The sequence below is a fragment of the Panthera leo genome, chromosome B2, assembly GCF_018350215.1.
Source record: "Panthera leo isolate Ple1 chromosome B2, P.leo_Ple1_pat1.1, whole genome shotgun sequence".
NCBI lineage: Eukaryota > Metazoa > Chordata > Mammalia > Carnivora > Felidae > Panthera > Panthera leo.
This window is the reverse complement of record NC_056683.1, coordinates 25,472,606-25,493,212: the sequence shown is the minus strand read 5'-3', so window position 1 is coordinate 25,493,212 and position 20,607 is coordinate 25,472,606. Positions and strand designations below refer to the sequence as shown.

Here is a 20,607-nt window from a genome sequence, read left to right as displayed (position 1 = left end):
CATGATGTGGGGCTTATATGTGTTGTTTTATAATTTAAAAACCATTCAAATGATAAATCCAACCACAAGGTTACACACACAAAAAAATATGGTTGAATGCTTTTATCATGTGGGAGAGAGGAACCCAATTTTAGGGTAGCCTGTGGCCTGAAGATAAGAGATAAATCAAACCACATACGAAGTCATACGAATGCCTTAAAAACAAGGACTTTTGACCTTCAATTCTCCTTCTATGAAACCTGTGCCTGTGTCAAAGCCCAAACCCAGGGCCATGTTCCCCAGATCTGTTACTGCCCACAGGCCCAGGCCTTCTTGCCCTTTGTTCTGGACAAGGGCACTGGATAGCAGGTGCCTGCCGATGGCCACCTCTGGTTACAGGCTTCAGAGGTCAGGGGTCAGACAGCACATATTGGGCATGTAGGGCATGTGGCCACATCCTTGGTGGCCTAGGCAGGGTCCAGAGGAGGAATAGTTCTGGGCAGTCAGGGATAGGGTGGATGTGAGAGTCTTCAAGCAGGTTAAAGCACAGTAGGTCTTTACAAAGACCTATTATTGACTCCCCCTTTGCCATGGGGGATCTGAAGTTCACAGAAGTGAAGTGATGTTTCCAGGCTAAGGAACTGAATAGCTAAGGCTGAACTCAGGGCCAGCAAACTGTCTTTCCACTGCTCCTCTAGATATCCCCACTTCAGGAAGAGCCTGAAGTACAGCACAGAGGGGTCAGGAGAGAAGGCAAGAGGCAGCAAGGGGTCCGAGCAGTCAGTCAGCTGTAGATGCAGCAGAACAGGCTGGTGGGGAGCAGATTCTGGGGAAAGGAGCAACTGCCTGCTCTGATATCACTTACAGAAGTTTACCTACTACGTTTCCCCAGATTGAGGAAATGACTCATTTGAGCTATGGGGGGGAATCTACAGAACAAGGAAAGGGAGAGGCAAGAGGGGAGATCTTCATGGTGTAGAAGGGAAAGGGTAGGAGGTATCTAACAGAAAGACCCCGTGAAGAGAATGAGGAGTTAACCATTCTTCCCCAAGGATGGCTTTATGATTATAACTACAGTGGTTGGCTGCATATGGGCAGCAAAGATACGCCCATACTAACCCTTGGAACATGAGAATGTTCCCTTACACAGCAAAAGAGACTTTGTAGATGTGATTATAGAAAGGATTTTTTTTTCATGTTTATTTTGAGAGAGAGAGACAAAGCACAAGCAGGGGAGGGGCAGACAGAGAGAGAAAGAGAGAGAGAGAGAGAATCCCAAGCAGGCTCCTCACTGTCAGCACAGAGCCTGATGCAGGGCTCCGTCTCAGGAACCGTGAGAACATGACCTGAGCCAAAATCAAGAGCCTGACACTTAACTGACTGAGCCACCCAAGCACCCCTAAATGAAAGATCTTGATGTGGGGAGATCATCATGAATTATTCAAGTGGTCCCTAAATGTAATCACACATATCCTTATGAGAGGCAGGCAGAGAGGAATTTGAACAATGAAGAAAGCAATGTGGAGACTGAAGCAAAATGCTATCATGCTGGCTTGAAAACTGGAGGAAGTGGGGACAAACAAGGAATGCAAAAACTGCAACTCTAGAAGCTGGAAAAGGGGTGGTGACAGACTCCCCGCTACAGCCTCTGGGGAGAGCACAACCCTGTCAAAACCCCGGTGTTGCTCAGTGAAGCCTGTCAGCCTTGAGGCCTCCAGAAGCATGAGAGAACAAATGCGCTGAGCTTGCGGGAATCTGCTACAAGAGCCACAGCAAACTAATACTGCAACTTACACCCCTTATTTACTATCCTTGTTTTAAACATTTTGTTTGCAAACTCTATTTATTCACTATAGAGAATAGCTGGGGTGCTGAGCACTCCTAGTTTGCTCAGACTTTCCATACATATCTGAAATTACTAATTTCTTTTTGTTTTTATTTTTTTTTAACGTTTATTTATTTTTGAGACAGAGAGAGACAGAGCATGAACGGGGGAGGGTCAGAGAGAGGGAGACAGAGAATCGGAAACAGGCTCCAGGCTCTGAGCTATCAGCACAGAGCCCGACGTGGGGCTTGAACTCACGGACTGTGAGATCATGACCTGAGCCGAAGTCTTGGCCACTTAACCGACTGAGCCACCCAGGCACCCCTGAAATTACTAATTTCTAAGAGAAGTACAATAGAACATACACCTTATTAAAATTCTTCTGAAATAATGGATTCTTTGTTGATACAGAAATAACTTCAAGATTTTGCAGACCCTTGGGAACATCAATAGAAACAAAAGTAGCTATTCTATGGAACTGATGCAAAAATTATATTGTTTATTTGGATTTTACATCAGCAAGTGCTGCCTGCTTCTCAATTTTAAGAGAAACAACTGTGAAAACAGGTTTAAGAATGAAGAATTAGGTACGAGGATGTACCACAGGGCAAGAGGCACAATCCCAAGCATTCCTGACACAATCCAATGTCAAGACTCAGGCAGGTGTCTGTGGGTCCCCCACCACACAAATCTTCCTCTTAGCTGGGGACAGGGACACCTCTGGCTTGGCCCCCAAGATGGCTCAGCCCCCACTGATGCTGGCTACCCAGCCCCTCAGCGAATTGAGAAAGCTCAAAGAGCAGTAGTTCCTCAACATAAAGCAGCTTCAGTCTTCTGGCTTTAAACACTGACCCTGGAAAAACCAAGCCAGGACATTCAGAGGAAAAGGCACAAGTCAGGAGGGAGATGAGGTTTTCAGTTCCAGCTCTGGGACTCTGAATGTGTTACTCGGTTCCTGCTCCCTGCATGAGGAAGAGGAGGCCAGGTAATCTGTGTGCCCTGCCATCTTCGATGTCTATTGTTAACATGAATGCAGAAAAAAGAGCCAGAGAGGAGTTTACTCTTCAAAGCCCAAGGTGAAGTCTAACAGCATTCCATTTCTCAGCTGACAACGACGGATAGCTGTTAAAAGTGAAATTATGTTCACACTCAGGGCGCCTGGGTGGCTCAGTTGGTTAAGCAGCAGACTTCAGCTCAGGTCGTGATCTCACCATTCGTGGGTTCAAGCCCCACATCAGGCTCTGTGCTGACAGCTCGGAGCCTGGAGCCTGCTTCAGATTCTGTGTCTCCCTCTCTCTCTCTCTGCCCTTCCCCTGCTCATGCTCGCTTGTGCTCTCTCTCTCTCAAAAATAAATAAAACATTTAAAAAAGTTATATCCACGTCCTATGAAAATTGTTAAATAAGAAAGAAACATGAAATCAATGATGGTTGTAGGCTTATTCCAGATATGCAGGATAATCTTATAGCAGAAAATAAGTTAATCATGAAATAACTGAATTGCCCACTCATAATAAATGTCCTTAAAACAAAAAGAAAATGGTACTTCCTATACTTCCTTAATGTGACAAGGAGTATCAGCCATCATCGATGATAAAATGTTAGAAACAGTTCCCTTGTGCCTCAAACAAGAACAATAACTAGTGATTACATTAAAAAGTTTTAACTTCAGAAAAAATAAATACCCATTTTTGAGTATATACTACACACTGGGACCTATATTAGTACTTTTCCTAAATGACTCTTATAACCTTGTAAAGCTGGTTGAGAAGATCAGCATTTGATAAGCAAAGAAATGGGAGCCATCGCTCTTTTATCACAAGGCTATACAAATGGTACAGTGAAGGCTAGAAACCAGGTCTGCATGGCACTGGAGTTCAATCACTAAGGCATACAGACTTCCAAAAAAAAAAAAAGGGGAGGTGGAGAGCAAATTCAACATACCTTTTTAAAACACAATTTTTGAAAGTTAAAAAACCATTAATTTCCAACAATGACTAAGATAGGTATTCCTTCCTATACTGTGTAAATGATCCTATAAATTGCTATGCCAATATTTCCAGAGCATAATTTGCAATTAAAAAAATAAAAATAAAGGACAGGGCGGCAGCACATGGAGAGGTCGCCTCAGCGTCTCTCACTCTACAGAGACTGCAGTGGAATCTGTGTGGCTCAACCACTGGGAATCCATGATGGAGAAGAGGGGAGGGGCTTGCCACAACCAGCACATGGATCTTGGCAGACCAAGTTCATGCCTGCAGTGTCCACATAGTAATCACACCCAGAGGCTTTCCTCATCTGTAGAACTAAGTCAGCGATGCACTCTGACCAGGGAACACACCAGAGTGGAGATCTGCCTGATTCAGATCATCAAACGAGGAGTTCTGCCAGCCCTAGAGCCCAGTCTGCCCATGCCTGGGCAAGATGCTGAGTCATAGCCCCACCCACGGCTGCTGAGAGTGCCTTCCAGCCCCATCTGACCAGAAGGCCTGGTGACAACTCCTGGAAGCTGTGCTGCCCAGTGGTGCTCAAGCTGAGAAGTGGGCAGGCAGAGCTGATTGCCCCCAGAGCAAAGCCAGTACCAGGTACGGAGGCAGTGGGATTAATTCACAGAGGATTGAGGGTAACTCCAGGACTCTCCCAACCAGACAGCCTGTTTGGGAAACTGAAGGTAACTTGGAGCAGCCTTCCCTCTCCCACTCAGGCAAGGTAGCTGAATCACAGCCCCACCTGCCTGTGGAGAGTGTCTTCTGGCCCCACCTGAATAAAAGGGCTGGAGACAACTCCTGGGAGCTGTGCAGCCCAGGGGTGCTGAGCCAAGAGAAGGGCAGATAGAGCTGAGAATCTACAGAGTAAAGCCAGTGGCCCTGTTTAGCAGGGAAATTAGGGTGTGGATCAGCTTGAGTTAAGACAACAAAGAGTTTTGGGCCCCTGGGTGGCTCAGCTGATTAAGTGTTTGACTCCTGATTTCATCTTGGGTCATGATCTCAGAGTCATGAGATCCTGTCCTGCCTTGTGTCAGGCTCCACACTGGGTGTGGAGCCTGCTTAAGATTCTCTCTCTCTCCTTCTCCCTCTCTCCCTCCTTCTCCCTCTCTCCTTTGTTCCTTCTCTATCTCTTTAAAAAAAAAAAAAAAAAGACAACAAAGAGTTTTACCAACTCTAGACCTGCTTCTCCCACTGCCTTGGAACAGGGATTTTTATTCATAGCCCCACTTGTTGAATATAGCCTTCAGCCTCTCCAACCAGGGAACCTAACCAGAGCACATGAAAAACATCCCTACACACAGAGGCACTTGAACAGAGAGCACTGCCTGTGCCTTCCACCATCTGCAGAGTGAAACCAGTGGCCTCACCTGAGCAGGGAACTCAGTGCATGCTCTGGCCTGATTCAGCCAGCAAACAATGAGTTGTATAGTCCCTGGGTTCTGGCTGGCTGTCCTGCCAAGGCAGGAAGTTATTAATTCACAGCCCCAACTACTACTGAATATAGTACCCAGTCCTGACCATCTACAAAGCCAGACCAGAAAATGCAAGCAACTGCTGAGCCTATCCTATAGCCTCACTTAGGTAGGGAACCAAGCCAGTAGTCCTATCCAACTGTTCTTAGCCAGTGGCACCCCACCATCTCCATCTTCAGAGCTCAAACAGTTGCCTCACCCCAAAAGAGACCATAATAATAAGCCCTACATGCCCCAAATCATTAGCAGCAGATGTAGCCAGAAACCCAGCTGGGCTTACTGGTAGAGAGCTGTCTCTCCCAAAACAAATCTATAAAGTCTAGAAGATGAACCCCATTCATCAAGTGCACAAATACCAACATAAGGAATCAAGATCATGATTAATCAGGTAAATATGAGACCATGAAAGGAAACTAATAAAGCTCCAGTAACTGACCTAAAATAAATGGAGATCTATAAACTGTCATAAAAAGAAATCAGAATAATCCTCTTAAGGAAGCTTAGTGAACAAAAAGAAAATGGTGACACACAACTAAACAAAATTAGGGAAACAATGCATGAACAAAATGAGAAGTCTGAAAGGAAATAACAACCACCATAAAACCCCAGAAAACTGAAATCCTAGAGTTGAAAGTACAACAACTAAACTGAAGAATTCAGGAGTTTCAAAGATAGACTTGACCTGAGGCACCTGGGCGGCTCAGTCAGTGTCTGACTCTTGGATTTCAGCTCAGATCACAATCCTGGGGTCATGGGACTGAGCCCTGCATTGGGGTCCATGCTGAGTGTGGAGCCTGCTTGAGATTCTCTCTCTCTCCCCCTCTGCCCCTCTCCCAAAACTTGTGCACTCTCTCTCGAACAATAAATAAATAAGTAAGTAAGTAAGTAAGTAAGTGGGTAGACTTGTTCATGCAGACAAAACAATCAGTGATCTGGAGGACTAGACATTGAAAGTTAGGAGAAACAAAAATTTTCTATGAAGCAAGTCCATAGAACTATAGGACACGCAAAAAGAAACAATATTTGCATTATGAGAATTCCAGAGGGAGAAGAGAAATAAAGCGACAGGGAGTTTATTTAAAGCAATAATGGCCGAAAACTTCCCAAACTTGGGGAGAGAAATGGATGTCTACATCCATGAGACCCAAAGGACCCCAAATAGCCTGAACCTGAATAAGGGCTACACCAACAACCATAATTGAATAGTCAACAAAGAAAGAATTTTTAAGAGCGGCAAGAGAAAACAGAGAAGTTACATCCTTAAGGGAACCCTTGTAAGACTATGAACAGATTTCTCAACAGAAACTTTTCAGGCCAGGAGAAAATGGGATGACATTCAAAATATTGAAAAACAAAGAAACAAACAAAACCTGTCAACAATTCTATGACCGATGAAGCTCTCCTTCAGAAACAAAGAAGTTATAAAGACTTTCTCACACAAATAAAAGCTGAGACATTTCATTACCACCAGATCTGACTTACAAGAAATGCTAAAGGGCTAAACGCTAAATGCGTCAGGCTCTGAGCTAAAAGCTCAGAGCCTGGAGCCTGTCTTTGGATTCTGTGCCTCCCTCTCTCTGTGTCCCTCCCCTGCTCATGCTATCTCTTTCTCTCTCAAAAATAAATTTAAAATTTTTTTTAAAAATTTAAAAAGGAAATTCAAAGGATCATAAGAGGTTACTATGAATAACTATATACCAATAAACTGGACAACCTAGCAGAAATGGAAAAATTCTTAGAAACATAGAACTTACAAAACCTGAATCAGGAAGAAATAGAAAAACCTGAATAGACCAATTACTAGAAAAGAGATTGAATTAGTAATCAAAAATCTCTCAACAAAGAAAAGGCCAGAACCATAAGGCTTCACTGGTGAATTTTACCAAACATTTAAAGAATTAATACCAATCCTTCTCAAACTCAAAGAGAAGAGAACACTCCCAAATTCATTTAATAAGGCCAGCATTATCCTGATACCAAAACCAGAAAAGGCTTTCCCTACTATTAGGGAAGACAACTATAGGCCAACATCTTTGACAAATGTAGATGCAAAAATTAATAAAATACTAGCAAACTGATTTCAGCAGCATATTAAAATGATCATTCATCAATCCCTATCAAAATAACACCAGCATTCTTCACAGAACTAGAACAAACAATCCTACAATTTTTATGGAACCAGAAAAGACCCAGAATAGCCAAAGCAATCTTGAAAAAGAAAACCAAAACTGAACGCATCAAAATCCCAGACTTCAAGCTATATTACAAAACTGTAGTCATCAAGTCAGTATGGCACTGGCACAAAAACTGACACTCAGATCAATGAAACAGAATAGAAAACCCAGAAACGGACCCACAAATGAATGGCCAACTAATCTTTGACAAAGCAGGAAAGAATATCCAATGGAATAAAGACAGTCTCTTCAGCAAATGGTGCTGGGAAAACTGGACAGCGACATGCAGAAAAATGAACCTGGACCACTTTCTTACACCGTACACAAAAATAAATTCAAAATGGATAAAAGACCTAAATGTAAGACAGGAAGCCATCAAAATCCTAGAGGAGAAAGCAGGCAAAAATCTCTTTGACCTCGGCCGCAGCAACTTCTTACTCAAAACATATCCAGAGGCAAGGGAAACAAAAACAGAAATGAACTATTGGGACCTCATCAAGATAAAAAGCTTCTGCACAGCAAAGGAAAAAAATCAGTAAAACTAAACAGCAACCAATGGAAGGGGAGAAGATATCTGCAAATGACATATCAGATAAAGGGTTAGAATCCAAAATCTATAAAGAACTTATCACACTCAACACCCAAAAAACAAATAATCCAATGAAGAAATGAGCAAAAGACATGAATAGACACTTCTCCAAAGAAGACATCCAGATGGCCAACTGACACTGAGAAAATGCTCAACATCACTCATCATCAGGGAAATACAAATCAAAACCACAATGACATACCACCTCAAACCTGTCAGAGTGGCTAAATTAACAACTCAGGCAACAACAGGAGGTTCCTCAAGAAATTAAAAATACAACTACCCTACGACCCAGAAATTTCATTACTAGGTATTTATCCAAGGGATACAGGTGTGCTGTTTCAAAGGGGCACATGCACTCCAATATTTACAGCAGTGCTATCGACAATAGCCAAAGTAAGGAAAGAGCCCAAATGTCCATTGACAGATGAATGGATAAAGAAGATGACCTGAAAATAGACATTTCCCCAAAGAAGATATAGGAAGGATTAACAGGTACATGAAAAGATGCTCAACATCACTAATCATCAGGGAAATACAATTTAAAATCACAATAAGATATCACCTCATGCCTGTTAGAATGGCCATCATCAAAAAAGACAAAAGATGACAAATTCTAGTATGCATGTGGAGAAAAACGGGACTCTTGTGCACTGCTATTGAGGTTGGTATAGCCACTATGGAAAACAGTATGGAGGACCCTCAGAAAATTAAAAATAGATCTACCATATGATCCAACAAATCCACTTCTGGGACTACATTCAAAGGAAACAAAAATACTAACTGGAAAAGATAATCTGAACTCCCATGTCCACTGCAGCATTATTTGAAATAACCAAGACATGGAAACAACCTAAGTGTCCATCTGTGGATCAGTAGATAAAGAAGTTGTGAGATAGATAGATAGATAGATATATATATATATATATATATATATATATATATATAGTACAGTTATGCAATGGAATAATATTCAGCCATAAAAAAAACACAAGGAAATCCTACCATTTACAACAACATGGATGGACCTTGAAGGCATTATGCTATGTGAAATAACTCAGAGGAAAGACAAATACTGTATGATGTCACTGATATGTGGAATAACACAAAACAAACTCATAAGAAAGAGTTTAGACTTGTTACCAGAGGTGGGAGTTGAAGGGAGAGGAAACTGGAGGAAGGTGGTCAAAAGGTAGAAACTTCCAAATACAGGAGATGTAAGTATCACGGATGTAATGTACAACATGATGCTTGTAAACTAATATTGCCATTAGCTATGTCAGAAGGTAGTTAAAAGATAGTTAAAGGGGTAAGTCTTAAGAGTTACCACCACAAGGAGAATTTTTTTCCCTTTACTCTTTTTTTTTTTATCACATCTGTATGAGAAGATGAATGTTAGCTGAACCCATTGTGGCAATAATTCCACAACATATGTATATCAAACCATCATGCTGTATACCTTAAACTTACACAGTGATATATGTCAATGATTTCTCAATAAAACCGTAAAAAATATTATGGACATTGGATGGAACTGGAGAGTATTATGCTAAGTGAAATAAGGCAGAGAAAGACAGATACCATATGTTTTCACTCATATGTGGATCCTGAGAAACTTAACAGAAGACCATGGGGGAGGGGAAGAGAGGAATAAAAACAGTTACAGAGAGGGAGGGAGGCAAACCATAAGAGACTCTTAAATACTGAGAACAAACTGAGGATTGATGGGGGGTGGGGAAGAGGGGAAAGTGGGTGATGGGCATTGAGGAGGGCACCTGTTGGAATGAGCACTGGGTGTTGTATGGAAACCAATTTGACAATAAATTTAATATAAAAAAATATTACGGACAAAAGCAACTACTAACTACTTCATATGCTATAGAAAAGTTTTAAATGCCCAACAACAGAGAACCACAAATTCTGTCACATTCATGATGGATAGTAAAGGAGGTATTAATTTTTTAAAAAGCATGCTAATGTTCCAGGCTATACAAAATTAAGCTGAAAAAGAGGATATAACACTATAAATAAACTTTTAAATGTTCTCCATGTTAACTAGGAAGAAAAGTACATGTAAGCATACTTTAAAGACAGAATGGAAGGAAATATTGTGCACCCAATGTTTCTCAGCTACAGGTCATTTTTATGTTTTTTATATTTTTCTGCATTTTCACATTTTCTACAACATGCCTCTATTATTTTTAGGGGCCAGGATTTGGTTCATTTTTATTTTTGTGAAATTAACACTCACACACTTAGTTTAAATGTCAGACAGTGCTCAAAGAGATATCACAAATAACTACAGGTTCTCTTACACTGCTGCCCTTGTCCTTCCCCACCCATGGCTTGCTTTATTAGAGCTAGTAGTGATCAGTGCTAAAACAAGTAGTATCCTAGGGGCACATTTCCTATCACTTAACACTGCTTTTCCTTAGGTTAATATTGCCTTTCCCCCCACATTTCTTTAGTTTTCTATGTAGCTATGGCAACTTCCCCCAAATGTTCTACATGTCACTAGACCTTTCCACTAACTGTTTCGTATGCTCAGATACAGAGTCATCTACTGGTCCCCTTCTCCTCTCCCACAGTCTATCGCCCTGCTGGTGAGCTCAGGGGCCTTCCTGCCCAAAAGGAATTTTCATAGACAGGGAACAACATTCCCTACTAAAATACTTTCATTAATTGTCAATTGTTTGGCAGTATACGGCTTACACTGCAAAGAAATTATTGTGCTTAAATATTTAAGCATCAGTTATTTATTTTAATATATCAGATTTTTTAATGCTTTTGACATCTTTCAAAGCAAACTTAATGGTCCCTGGGTGGGGTTAAGCATCTAACTTCTGCTAAGGTCATGATCTCATGGCTCATGAGTTCCAGCCCCCTGTCAGACTAACTCTCTCTCCCTCTCTCTCTCTCACAAGAATAAACATTAAAAAAATGAAAAAAAATATTTAAAGCAAACTTAAAAATGTTTAAACCTTAGTAAACATTTAGACTTCTATAAACCTTATAAATCAAGACTTACAAATCCAATAAGCTAGGATAACCTAAGACTTTCAAACACGTTTAAAAATATACAAAACATGGGAATGCAAGCTGGTACAGTCACTCTGGAAAACAGTATGGAGGTTCCTCAAAAAACTAAAAACAGAACTACCCTACCACCCAGCAATTGCACTACTAGGCATTTATCCACAGGATATAGGTGTGCTGTTTCGAAGGGACACGTGCACCCCCATGTTTATAGCAGCACTATAAACAATAGCCAAAGTATGGAAAGGGCCCAAATGTCCCTCGATGGATGAATGGATAAAGAAGATGTGGTATATATATACAATGGAATATTACTTGGCAATCAAAAAGAATGAAGTCTTGCCATTTGCAACTATGGGGATGGAACTGGAGGATATTATGCTAAGTGAAATTAGAGAAAAGACAAAAATCTTATTACTTCACTCATATGAGGACCTTAAGAGACAAAACAGATGAACATAAGGTAAGGGAAACAAAAATAATACAAAAACAGGGAGGGGGACAAAACAGAAGAGACTCATAAATATGGAGAACAAACTGAGGGTTGCTGGAGGGGTTGTGGGAGGAGGGATGGGCTAAATGGGTAAGGGGCACTAAGGAATCTACTCCTGAAATCATTGTTGCACCATATGCTAACTAATTTGGATGTAAATTTTAAAAAATAAAAACTAAAATTAAAAAAATAAGTAAAAATAAAAATACACAAAATGGGCGCCTGGGTGGCTCAGTTGGTTAAGCATCAGACTTCTGCTCAGGTCATGATCTCGCAGCTCGTGAGTTCGAGCCCGGCATCCGGCTCTGTGCTAACATCTCAGAGCCTGGAGCCTGCTTCAGATTCTATGCCTCCCTCGCTCTCCGCCCCTCCCCAGCTCATGCTCTGTCTCTCTCTCAAAAATAAACAACAAAAAAAATTTTTTTAAGACACAAAACATTAGTTACAAACTCATTTCTACCCCTGTGCTCAAGTATTAACACCACGGGTTTAACATATTTTACCTTTGTTATATCTTCTTATATATTTCCTAAGGTGATATTAATGCTTCGGGACCATCCCCCCCCACACACACACAAACACAGGAAGCCTGATTCTTGGTCACCATGCCATCCCAGCTGCTCCTTGGAACCCAGCACTCACTCTAGTGAGTAACCAGCACATTCCAGTAAGTGGGGGAGTTTTGAGCTTCACTTCTCCCTTTGCTGGGATTTTACAAGGCCTCATCCAAACACCAAATTTCAGTTCCTGGTAACCCAATGTCTTTCTTTAAAATGAAGTGCTATGCGTTTTCCTCTACCTGCATTGTAGGTACTCGGTCTATAAGTACTTTAGTTGAATTTTTAGGCCTTTATGGTTGTAGAACTACTGTGCTTGTTAGCCTAGGAACCTGGAATAACAGAACTTTTTACATAACAATCACATATGGATCATCACACAGCATTTCCTGAAAAACGTTATTCAAATTCTTCTGTGCCTTTTTAAAACTCATTTTGTCTGCCTCATCTGAACTTATTAATGGACTCAGGTATTTTGACAACGCATTTCAATTAGCTGGTCTTGGTTTTCTTGTTGGCGCTCAAACTGTCATTAACTGTGCTAGTGGGTGTCTCTTGAAATTGATTATTTTATCTTGACATGTTGATCTCAAACATCCCTGCTCTAGGGCAACAACCCTGGTTCTTCATCTATCTATCTATCTATCTATCTATCTATCTATCTATCTATCTATCTACCTACTTACCTATCTATTTTATTTCCAGTCCAAAGACATGAGGTATCAGCCCTTCTCCTGGTTTCTTTTAATGGAGAATTGTAAATACAAAATCTGAATCTTCAAGGAGTGTGAGTTTTGGTGTTATTGTTTGGGCCACACCCGTGGACAAAGCTGGATAGAGGTTTCCTTGCAAGTCCTTAAGATGCTATGCCGTAAATGAGACTGCCACATAAAGTTTTTATACACCTAATTTTTCTAAAACATAATTGCACTTAGGGGCACCTGGGTGGCTCAGTCAGTTAAGCGTCTGACTTTGGCTCAGGTCATGATCTCACAGCTTGTGGGTTCGAGCCCCACATCAGGTTCTGTGCTGACAGCTCAGAGCCTGGAGCCTGCTTCAGATTCTGTGTCTCCCTCTGGCTCTCTGCCCCTCCCCCGCTCACACTTTGTCTCTCTCTCTCTCTCAAAACATAAATAAACATTAAAAAAATGTTTTTAAATACAAAAAATTAAAAATAAAATAAAATAAAACATAATTGCACTTAGAGGTGTTCATCTGGGCTGCAAGTGCATCACTTTTCTCTTTCACTATACCTACGTGTTGATACAACTGTTTATCAGCCACATTTTGGACTGCTCTTCAGCCTGCCACACTGCTATCTTCTCTGAGGTATCTCTTTGCTAAAAATACCCTTTGTGTCAGACCCCAATGTCTTCCTGCTTCATTGTTTACCTCATTTTGATGAAGGAAATCGTCCAATAGTTTTCTAAAACAGAATGCATACATTTTGGGATCTTGCATGCCCAGAAGTCTTTACCATTACATATGACTGACAGTTTCTCAGGGTCTGGAATGCACTACACATTATTTTACATCCAAATTTCTGCCACATTGCTTTACTGCTTTCCAGCCTTCAGCTCTGCTGTTGGGAAGTCTGATGACATTCTGACCCCAGTTCCATTCCCCCTTCCCCACATCCTCATTCTTAAAAAGCTCACAAATTCTTATCCTTATCCCTGATGTTCTGAGATGTCACAGTGTGTCCTTAAGAGGGGCCCCATTTACTTATTTTGCTGTGCACTTGGGGGACCCTTCCAATCTAGCAATTCAAATTTTCCTTCCTCTCTGGGAAAAAAATTAAGTCAGGAGTTAATTCCCTCAGACTGACTCTGTTCTCTTTTTCTGTATCCTCTATTAGTCAGACACTAGAACTCGTGGACTGATCTACCAGATACTAAGCGCCTTCATCACCGCACACACTGAAAACAGTATTTGTAGGGTGCTGTGAGATGGGCAAGGCTGCTTGCTACAGAGGTGGAAAGCTCTGCTCTTTCTTCTCTTCTTCTCTTGCATTTTCCATCACAGTGCCATTTTTGTTCCATTTCCGGAAGGATGTCCGTGACTTTTTTTTTTCCAAGTTTTCTGATTTTTTTCTAATTTGAGCCATTATATTTTTAATTTCCAAGGATTTCTCCTTATTCTCTGCTGTTCCTTCTTTACAGCCCTCCATTCCAATTCCTTGGAGAACAACATTACAGTTTTATTGAGATGTCTTCTGCTCCCTACACTCACTCACCTCTCTCTCTGAGGCTTTTGTTGTTGCTGTTATTGTGGTTTGTGTTTGCTTTATCTAAGTCTATTTCATACACAGGCTTCCCACAAATGGGGGACAATCTTTGGGGAGCAGTCACATTTAAGAGGAAAACACAAAACAATGTTGCAAATTCTGTTTACATGGAGAGGAAGTCAGCTGGAGGCTTTCATGCAGCGTGATCACCTGATCGCTGCATTTTTTTGTTGTTGTACAGCAAATGGGAGGAACCTTCTGATCTGGCTGCTGGTGGTGTTCTGGAAGCAAGCAGGGTAGGGCTGGGGAATTTCTATCAGATCAGTAATCTCCTCAATTCAACCCAGTGCTTGAGGTCCCTGAGTTTGAGCATCAGATCCTATATGGCTGAAACCCGATCTTCTGGCAGGTGGCTTCCTAGTTGCCAGGTTCAGGGATACCATGGGGTCTAATGGATCTGGCAACACGCTTTCTAACAGGGCCCCATTTTTCAGCCCTGCACTTCATTCCTGCCTTTGCAGGTACTGGAGCCTCCAACCTTGACCACTGTCATCTCCATGACATGGAACTCCTCCTCCATCACTTTCCTCCCAAATTCTGACATCACTTGGCCACTGTTTTTCCCCTCTCCTTTTCTTTGTCCTTTGTTTTTAACGCTTTCAAGGGCTCCTTGATGTCATTTTTAGTAGAGTTTTATGAAAGGAACTGAACACATATGATCACAAATTTACCAACTACTTTTGTGAGCAGAGTTAAACAATAATGTTTAAAAGCCATTTCTTTGGCTATTACCCAATTCCTCTTTTACTTGTGAAATAAATGCCCAAGCATTGAATGCTATTTATTAAAATCCATCTTGTCCTAAAATGTGAATTTGAAAATACCCCACTAATTATAGGCCACTAGTACATAATCATAGAACAACTTTCATTATCACTTTGTAATAACATACAAATTCTTAATAATCATAAAAGATCAAAGCGATCTTAGTTCTAGAAGAGAAACAAAAATAAACTCAAATTTAAATAGTTTACCACTCACTACAATATTTCAAATATCAAAGAAAATTATAAACAATCTAGTGAGATTTTTATAGTGTGGGATTTCTTTTTCTTTTTTTAAGGAAGTGCAAGCTTTCTCCTATCCATTCAATGAACACGCCAGTAATAAGGATGCATATCTCACAGATCACATTGGAAACTCAACACCTTATCACTGGCTTTCCAAGTCCCTACTATTTTGGCTTCAGTAAGACAGCCAAAAGTGTCCTTCATACACAACACACAGATGCACACATACATGTGCAAAATGCATTATATATTCCAAAGTTATTTATGGTTTTAATAACAGTGTACCTTTTAAAAATAAAAATACTTAATCACAATACTTAATCACAAACATAAAAATTGGGTAGTAAGGTTTTCTATTTCACATATGAGTGTATGTATAAAACAAGACTAACAAATCAAATCTATCCTAGCACTATTATTTTCCCCATAGCACTATCAGTTATCTTTGAGCAATTATTGTTCACAATTGATTTGATTCAACTGATTGTTAACTTTTTAAGGTGTCACTATTTGTGCTTCTTGGATTAAAGATGCCTTAATTTCCTACAAAATCCAACCATTTAAAGGTTGGCTTAATGGAGATGTGGGCTTCCGCTTCATCCCTACCTTTGTTTTCTAGTGTACTTGTGTGTATACTGTGTGTAAGTATATGTGTATTTTACTTCTCTGAACAACAGTTCTCTAGTATGTAAACAGGGGATGGTTCTTTCTATTTTTTTAGTTTTTTTTCATGTTTATTTATTTTTGAGAGAGACAGAGCACAAGTGGGGGGGGGGGTGGGCAGGGCAGAGAGAGACAGACACAATCCGAAGCAGGCTCCAGGCTCTGAGCTGTCAGCACAGATTCCCATTCAGAGCTCAAAGTCACCAACCATGAGATGGTGACCTGAGCTGAAGTCAGAAGCTTAACCACCTGAGCCACCCAGGTGTCCTGGGATGATTCCTTCTATTTGCAGGTTTACTGTGAGGATTAAATAAAGTAATGTCTGGCACACAGTGGGTATTCAACAAATGGGTAGGATTATACACTATTTCCTTTCTTCTGTCTAGGCCTGATCTCAGGTCAGCAAGCTTGGAAACATAAGGTGTGTGGTTCCTCCCCCACCCCCTCCCCAGGTCTTACAACACACACTTGGTGTGATAGAGGGTGCTCTTAGTATGAACAGAAAAGAATGATGACTCCATTCATTCTAATTTCACTCTACTCTTACAGGTGGAGCTAACTATAAGATGCTAAAATGTAATAAAATGCCTTGAATTGGAATTGGCCTTGTATAATTTTAAATATTTAGTTTATGTGGCCAAGTATGACTAAAATTGCACCCTTTCTCTGTGATGGTATAAACCGAAGGATACAATCACTCAAAAGTAATCATGCAATACTGGAACACACCCTGTAATACTGATAACAGTTTCATTCATGTCAACCAGAGTGCACATTTCTTAGCCCCAGAAATGCAATGAGCAATACAATGCTGAATCCAAGGTTATTTTTCTCATCCCATCTCACCACACCAGTCCTAAACCACACCCAGGAGGAAGCAGTTAGCCTTGGGTCATATTCCTGTCCCCAGGTACAGTTGTACAGGCCCAGGCAGCAAAAGTACCAACACTGACCCAGTTCCACCCTGGCATCTAGGTATTCCTGGCAGCATATGAATATTAATTTTCCATACTTCTCTTTTCTGAACTTGAGCTTTATATGGGGAAGAGGGGGAAGAAAGTAATTCATGTGCCAATTTCATCTAGCACACAAACCCCAAGTATGATTAAAATTTTCCCCATTGTCCTCTTAGCCCTGAAGACACCACATCTTGTAATATTTTGTCTGCAGTAAGTTTAATAAAAAAAAACAAAAAAAAACAAAAAAAAAAAAAACAGAGGTAACAATATCTGGAATGATGCTCACGATTATCTTCGCAGGCCTGAATAACCTGTAAGGTGCTGCGGAATTTGCGAAGCAGCTGCCCACAGGCCAGCAGGCCACACCGGGTGGGCAGGAAGATCACCAAGGAGCAGTTTCAGTGAATAGGCGCTGGGGAGCCCAAATTCGGCCGCCTTTGGCACCGACCCCTGGCCTTCTCTCAGGCCTCCAAGCCCCCTACCCTGGGTTCCCAACGCCCGGCGCCTCGCGGACAGAACAGGCGAGGTCACCTGTGGCCGGAGGCCTCGCGGGGTCACCTGTGGCTGCGGGGCCCCGCGCAGCAGCTCTGGACGCTCAGCGCAGCCCCCATGCCGGCTCCCGCTGCCTCCACTGCGGACGCGGGGCTGCGCGTCCGGGTCTGGGCGGCCAGACACTACTCACCAGATGGTGTCACTGTCCGCCAGACCACTGGACTTCTCAAGGGAACCCGAGCCCAAACGCTCATACACCACCCCCTCCCCGTCAAGATTTCGAGGGTCACGGCCCCGCGTGACCACGCCCCTACCCACGCGCGCCCCGACCCCGGGAGGCCACGCCCTCCCCGCGCGCGTCCCCGACCCCCGCGAGGCCACGCCCTCCCTACGTGCCCCCGGGCCCCGCATGGCCACGCCCCCGTCCCTGCAAAACCCTGATCACTGAGCTACCAAGCTCAGCCCGTCCACGCGCCCCTCGCGGCCCCACCCTGCCTCCGGCGCTTTCCTGACCTCGGAGTGGAGGACAGGTCCCCGCGGGCCGGGGCAGGTCCCACACCAGACGGTACCTCGGAGGGTTGGCGCGGCGGTCTGGAGAGAAGGGAGAAGCTCTGGGCCTCAAATACCGGCGGAGCCGGAGGGCGGGCGGAGTCAGGGGAAGCGAGCCAGCGCACCGCCCATCCCCAGATCCCGGGGCGGCTGTCCGTCAGCAGCCTGGGGCTCGCAGGAGGGCGGTGAAGGGAGGTGACCAGGTGTGCGCCAGGTACTCCACTGCACTTTGACCGCCACCCTGGGGCCGGCCTATGGGCCGCGCGTACTTTTCTAGTCTAGTTGCGTTGACCTCGCCCACTGGGCCACCAGGTAGGTGAATCAAACGAAAACCTCTGGAGTTTTCAGTCAGAGAGCGACAGTACGCGGACACACCAGCGCTTTACTGTGACTTGGTAAAGAGACCGTGAATTAATGTTGTCAGTGACCAGAAAAGTGCCAGTTCTTGGTACGTAGGCATAAGTTGCACAGTGCGGGACAGAAATTTTAAATAAAGCCTACGCGATCTTGTGTGTTCATAATGCAGTAGTCTTCTGGCGCATGTGAATTAAACTCCAGGGTACTAACAAATTATACAAATGTGTACAAAGTCCATGTTTGCCACCTTGGAGCAGTCATGGAGAACGGAAAGGTGAGAGGAGAAGGGGAAAACGCTAGCCACGTTTTAAAAATGAGTTTAATTTTGGAAACCTCAAATTGTTTTTGCGTTTCCTCCATCCTTACCCTAGGCCAGGATTTCTCAACATGGACACTGTTAACACCTGAGCTGGATAATTCTTTGTTGTGCTGTGGCACTACAGAATGTTTAACAGCATCCCTGGCCCCTCTACCCACTGCATGCCTGTAGCATCCCTCTCCCAGTTGTGACGGTTTAAATTTTATTTTTGGAGTAGTGAAACATAAAGTAATGCCCAGAGATATCAACCCAGTTTTGTTTAGCTTCAGGCATGTCTTTCCAGCTGACCTTTTTGCAAACATGTATGTGTGTATGCGTGTGCACGCTTATCAAAAGAGTGTCATTCTAGGGGCGCCTGGGTGGCGCAGTCGGTTAAGCGTCCGACTTCAGCCAGGTCACGATCTCGCGGTCTGTGAGTCCGAGCCCCGCGTCAGGCTCTGGGCTGATGGCTCGGAGCCTGGAGCCTGTTTCCGATTCTGTGTCTCCCTCTCTCTCTGCCCCTCCCCCATTCATGCTCTGTCTCTCTCTGTCCCAAAAATAAATAAAAAACGTTGAAAAAAAATTAAAAAAAAAAAAGAGTGTCATTCTATTACCTATCCATTTGTTATCTGTCGATAGTTCTGCAACTTGCTTTTTTCACTTGACAATACATTTTGGAAATCTCTGTATTTGCTACACAGCATCCTTATTCCTTTTCATGGCTGATCGTATTTCGTGTGTCACTGGTGGCCATTTGGGTTGTTTCCATTTGGGTCATTACAAATAATGCCACGAATAACCTAGTGCAGTGCTTCTCAAGCTTGAATGCACATGTAAATGATCTGGGGTATTGTTAAAATGCAGATTCTGATTCAGTAGGTCCTGAGACTCAGCATTTCTAACAAGCACCCAGGTAGCTGAGGCTGCTGTTCCGTAGACCATGCTTTCAGTAGCAAGATATTAGTGTAAATACTCTTTTGTACTGATGGAGAAATATCCACCAATCCAGATTCCTAGATTCCTAGAAATGGGATTGTTAGGTTAAAGGACAAATACACATATATTTTTGTTAGCTATTGTCAAATTTCTCTCTATAGGGCTTGTATCATTTTGTCCTCTCCCCAGCTATATCTGAGTGCTTCTTCACAGCCTTACTAACAGTAATACATGGACATCTTTGGATTTTTACCAATCTGATAGGGGAGAGATGTTTTATCTCCTATAGTTTTAATTACCATATCCTGTATTATGAGTGAGGTTGAACATCTTTTCATATGTTTAAAAGCATTGCCTCTTTGTTGTTTTGTTCCCCCCCCACCCCCGCCATGAACCGTTCATGACTTTTGTTCATTTTTTAAAATTGTTTGGTCTTTTTCTTCTTAGTTCTTACATGCTGTTTATATAGTAGCATTAGTCCTTTGTAGTATAAGTTGCAAATATTTTCTCCCAGCTTCTCATCTGTTTTCTGACATTGCTTTGGTGATTTTGGCATATTTTTTGTTTTTAATGTAGTCAAATTTAATGATTTTTCCTTTATTGCATCTAGATTTTTGACTCATAGTTAGAAACTCGTTCTCCAGATTATACAGTTCACCAATGTTTTCTTCCAGTATTTGTATAGTTTCAATTCAGTCCCAGCTGATGGCTGGAGGAAGAGAGGGCAGTAAAGTGGAAGGCAAGAATATCCCAGACCATTTGCCAAAGGCTAGTTGCTCAGGAGTACTCAGTGATTCATTGGTGTCTAATGTTTAGAAAACTCAGTTCAGATACGGCAATGATGTCAACAAATAGATCTGGCTCCAGAGAATGTCTTTTTCATTCCAATCCCAGTTTAATTGCTCTCTGTTGTTAACCCTGCCTGAAACCATATAGCTCTGACTC

General features: G+C 42.3%; 1 protein-coding gene across 4 annotated transcripts in view; it reads right to left on the bottom strand.

The window, feature by feature from the left end:
- The window catches only part of SERPINB6 (serpin family B member 6), a 31,206-nt gene extending 13,056 nt beyond the window's left edge, over window positions 1-18,150 (bottom strand). The window contains exon 1 of one of the 4 annotated variants that reach the window (XM_042938081.1): window positions 18,092-18,150. The gene's annotated coding sequence lies outside the window, so the exon portion shown is untranslated. Of the gene's footprint in view, window positions 1-17,316; window positions 17,540-17,712; window positions 17,806-18,035 lie in introns of those variants that run through there. The other 3 variants (XM_042938080.1, XM_042938079.1, XM_042938078.1) reach the window with 3 other exon arrangements.
- Between the last annotated feature and the right edge of the window lie 2,457 nt (window positions 18,151-20,607).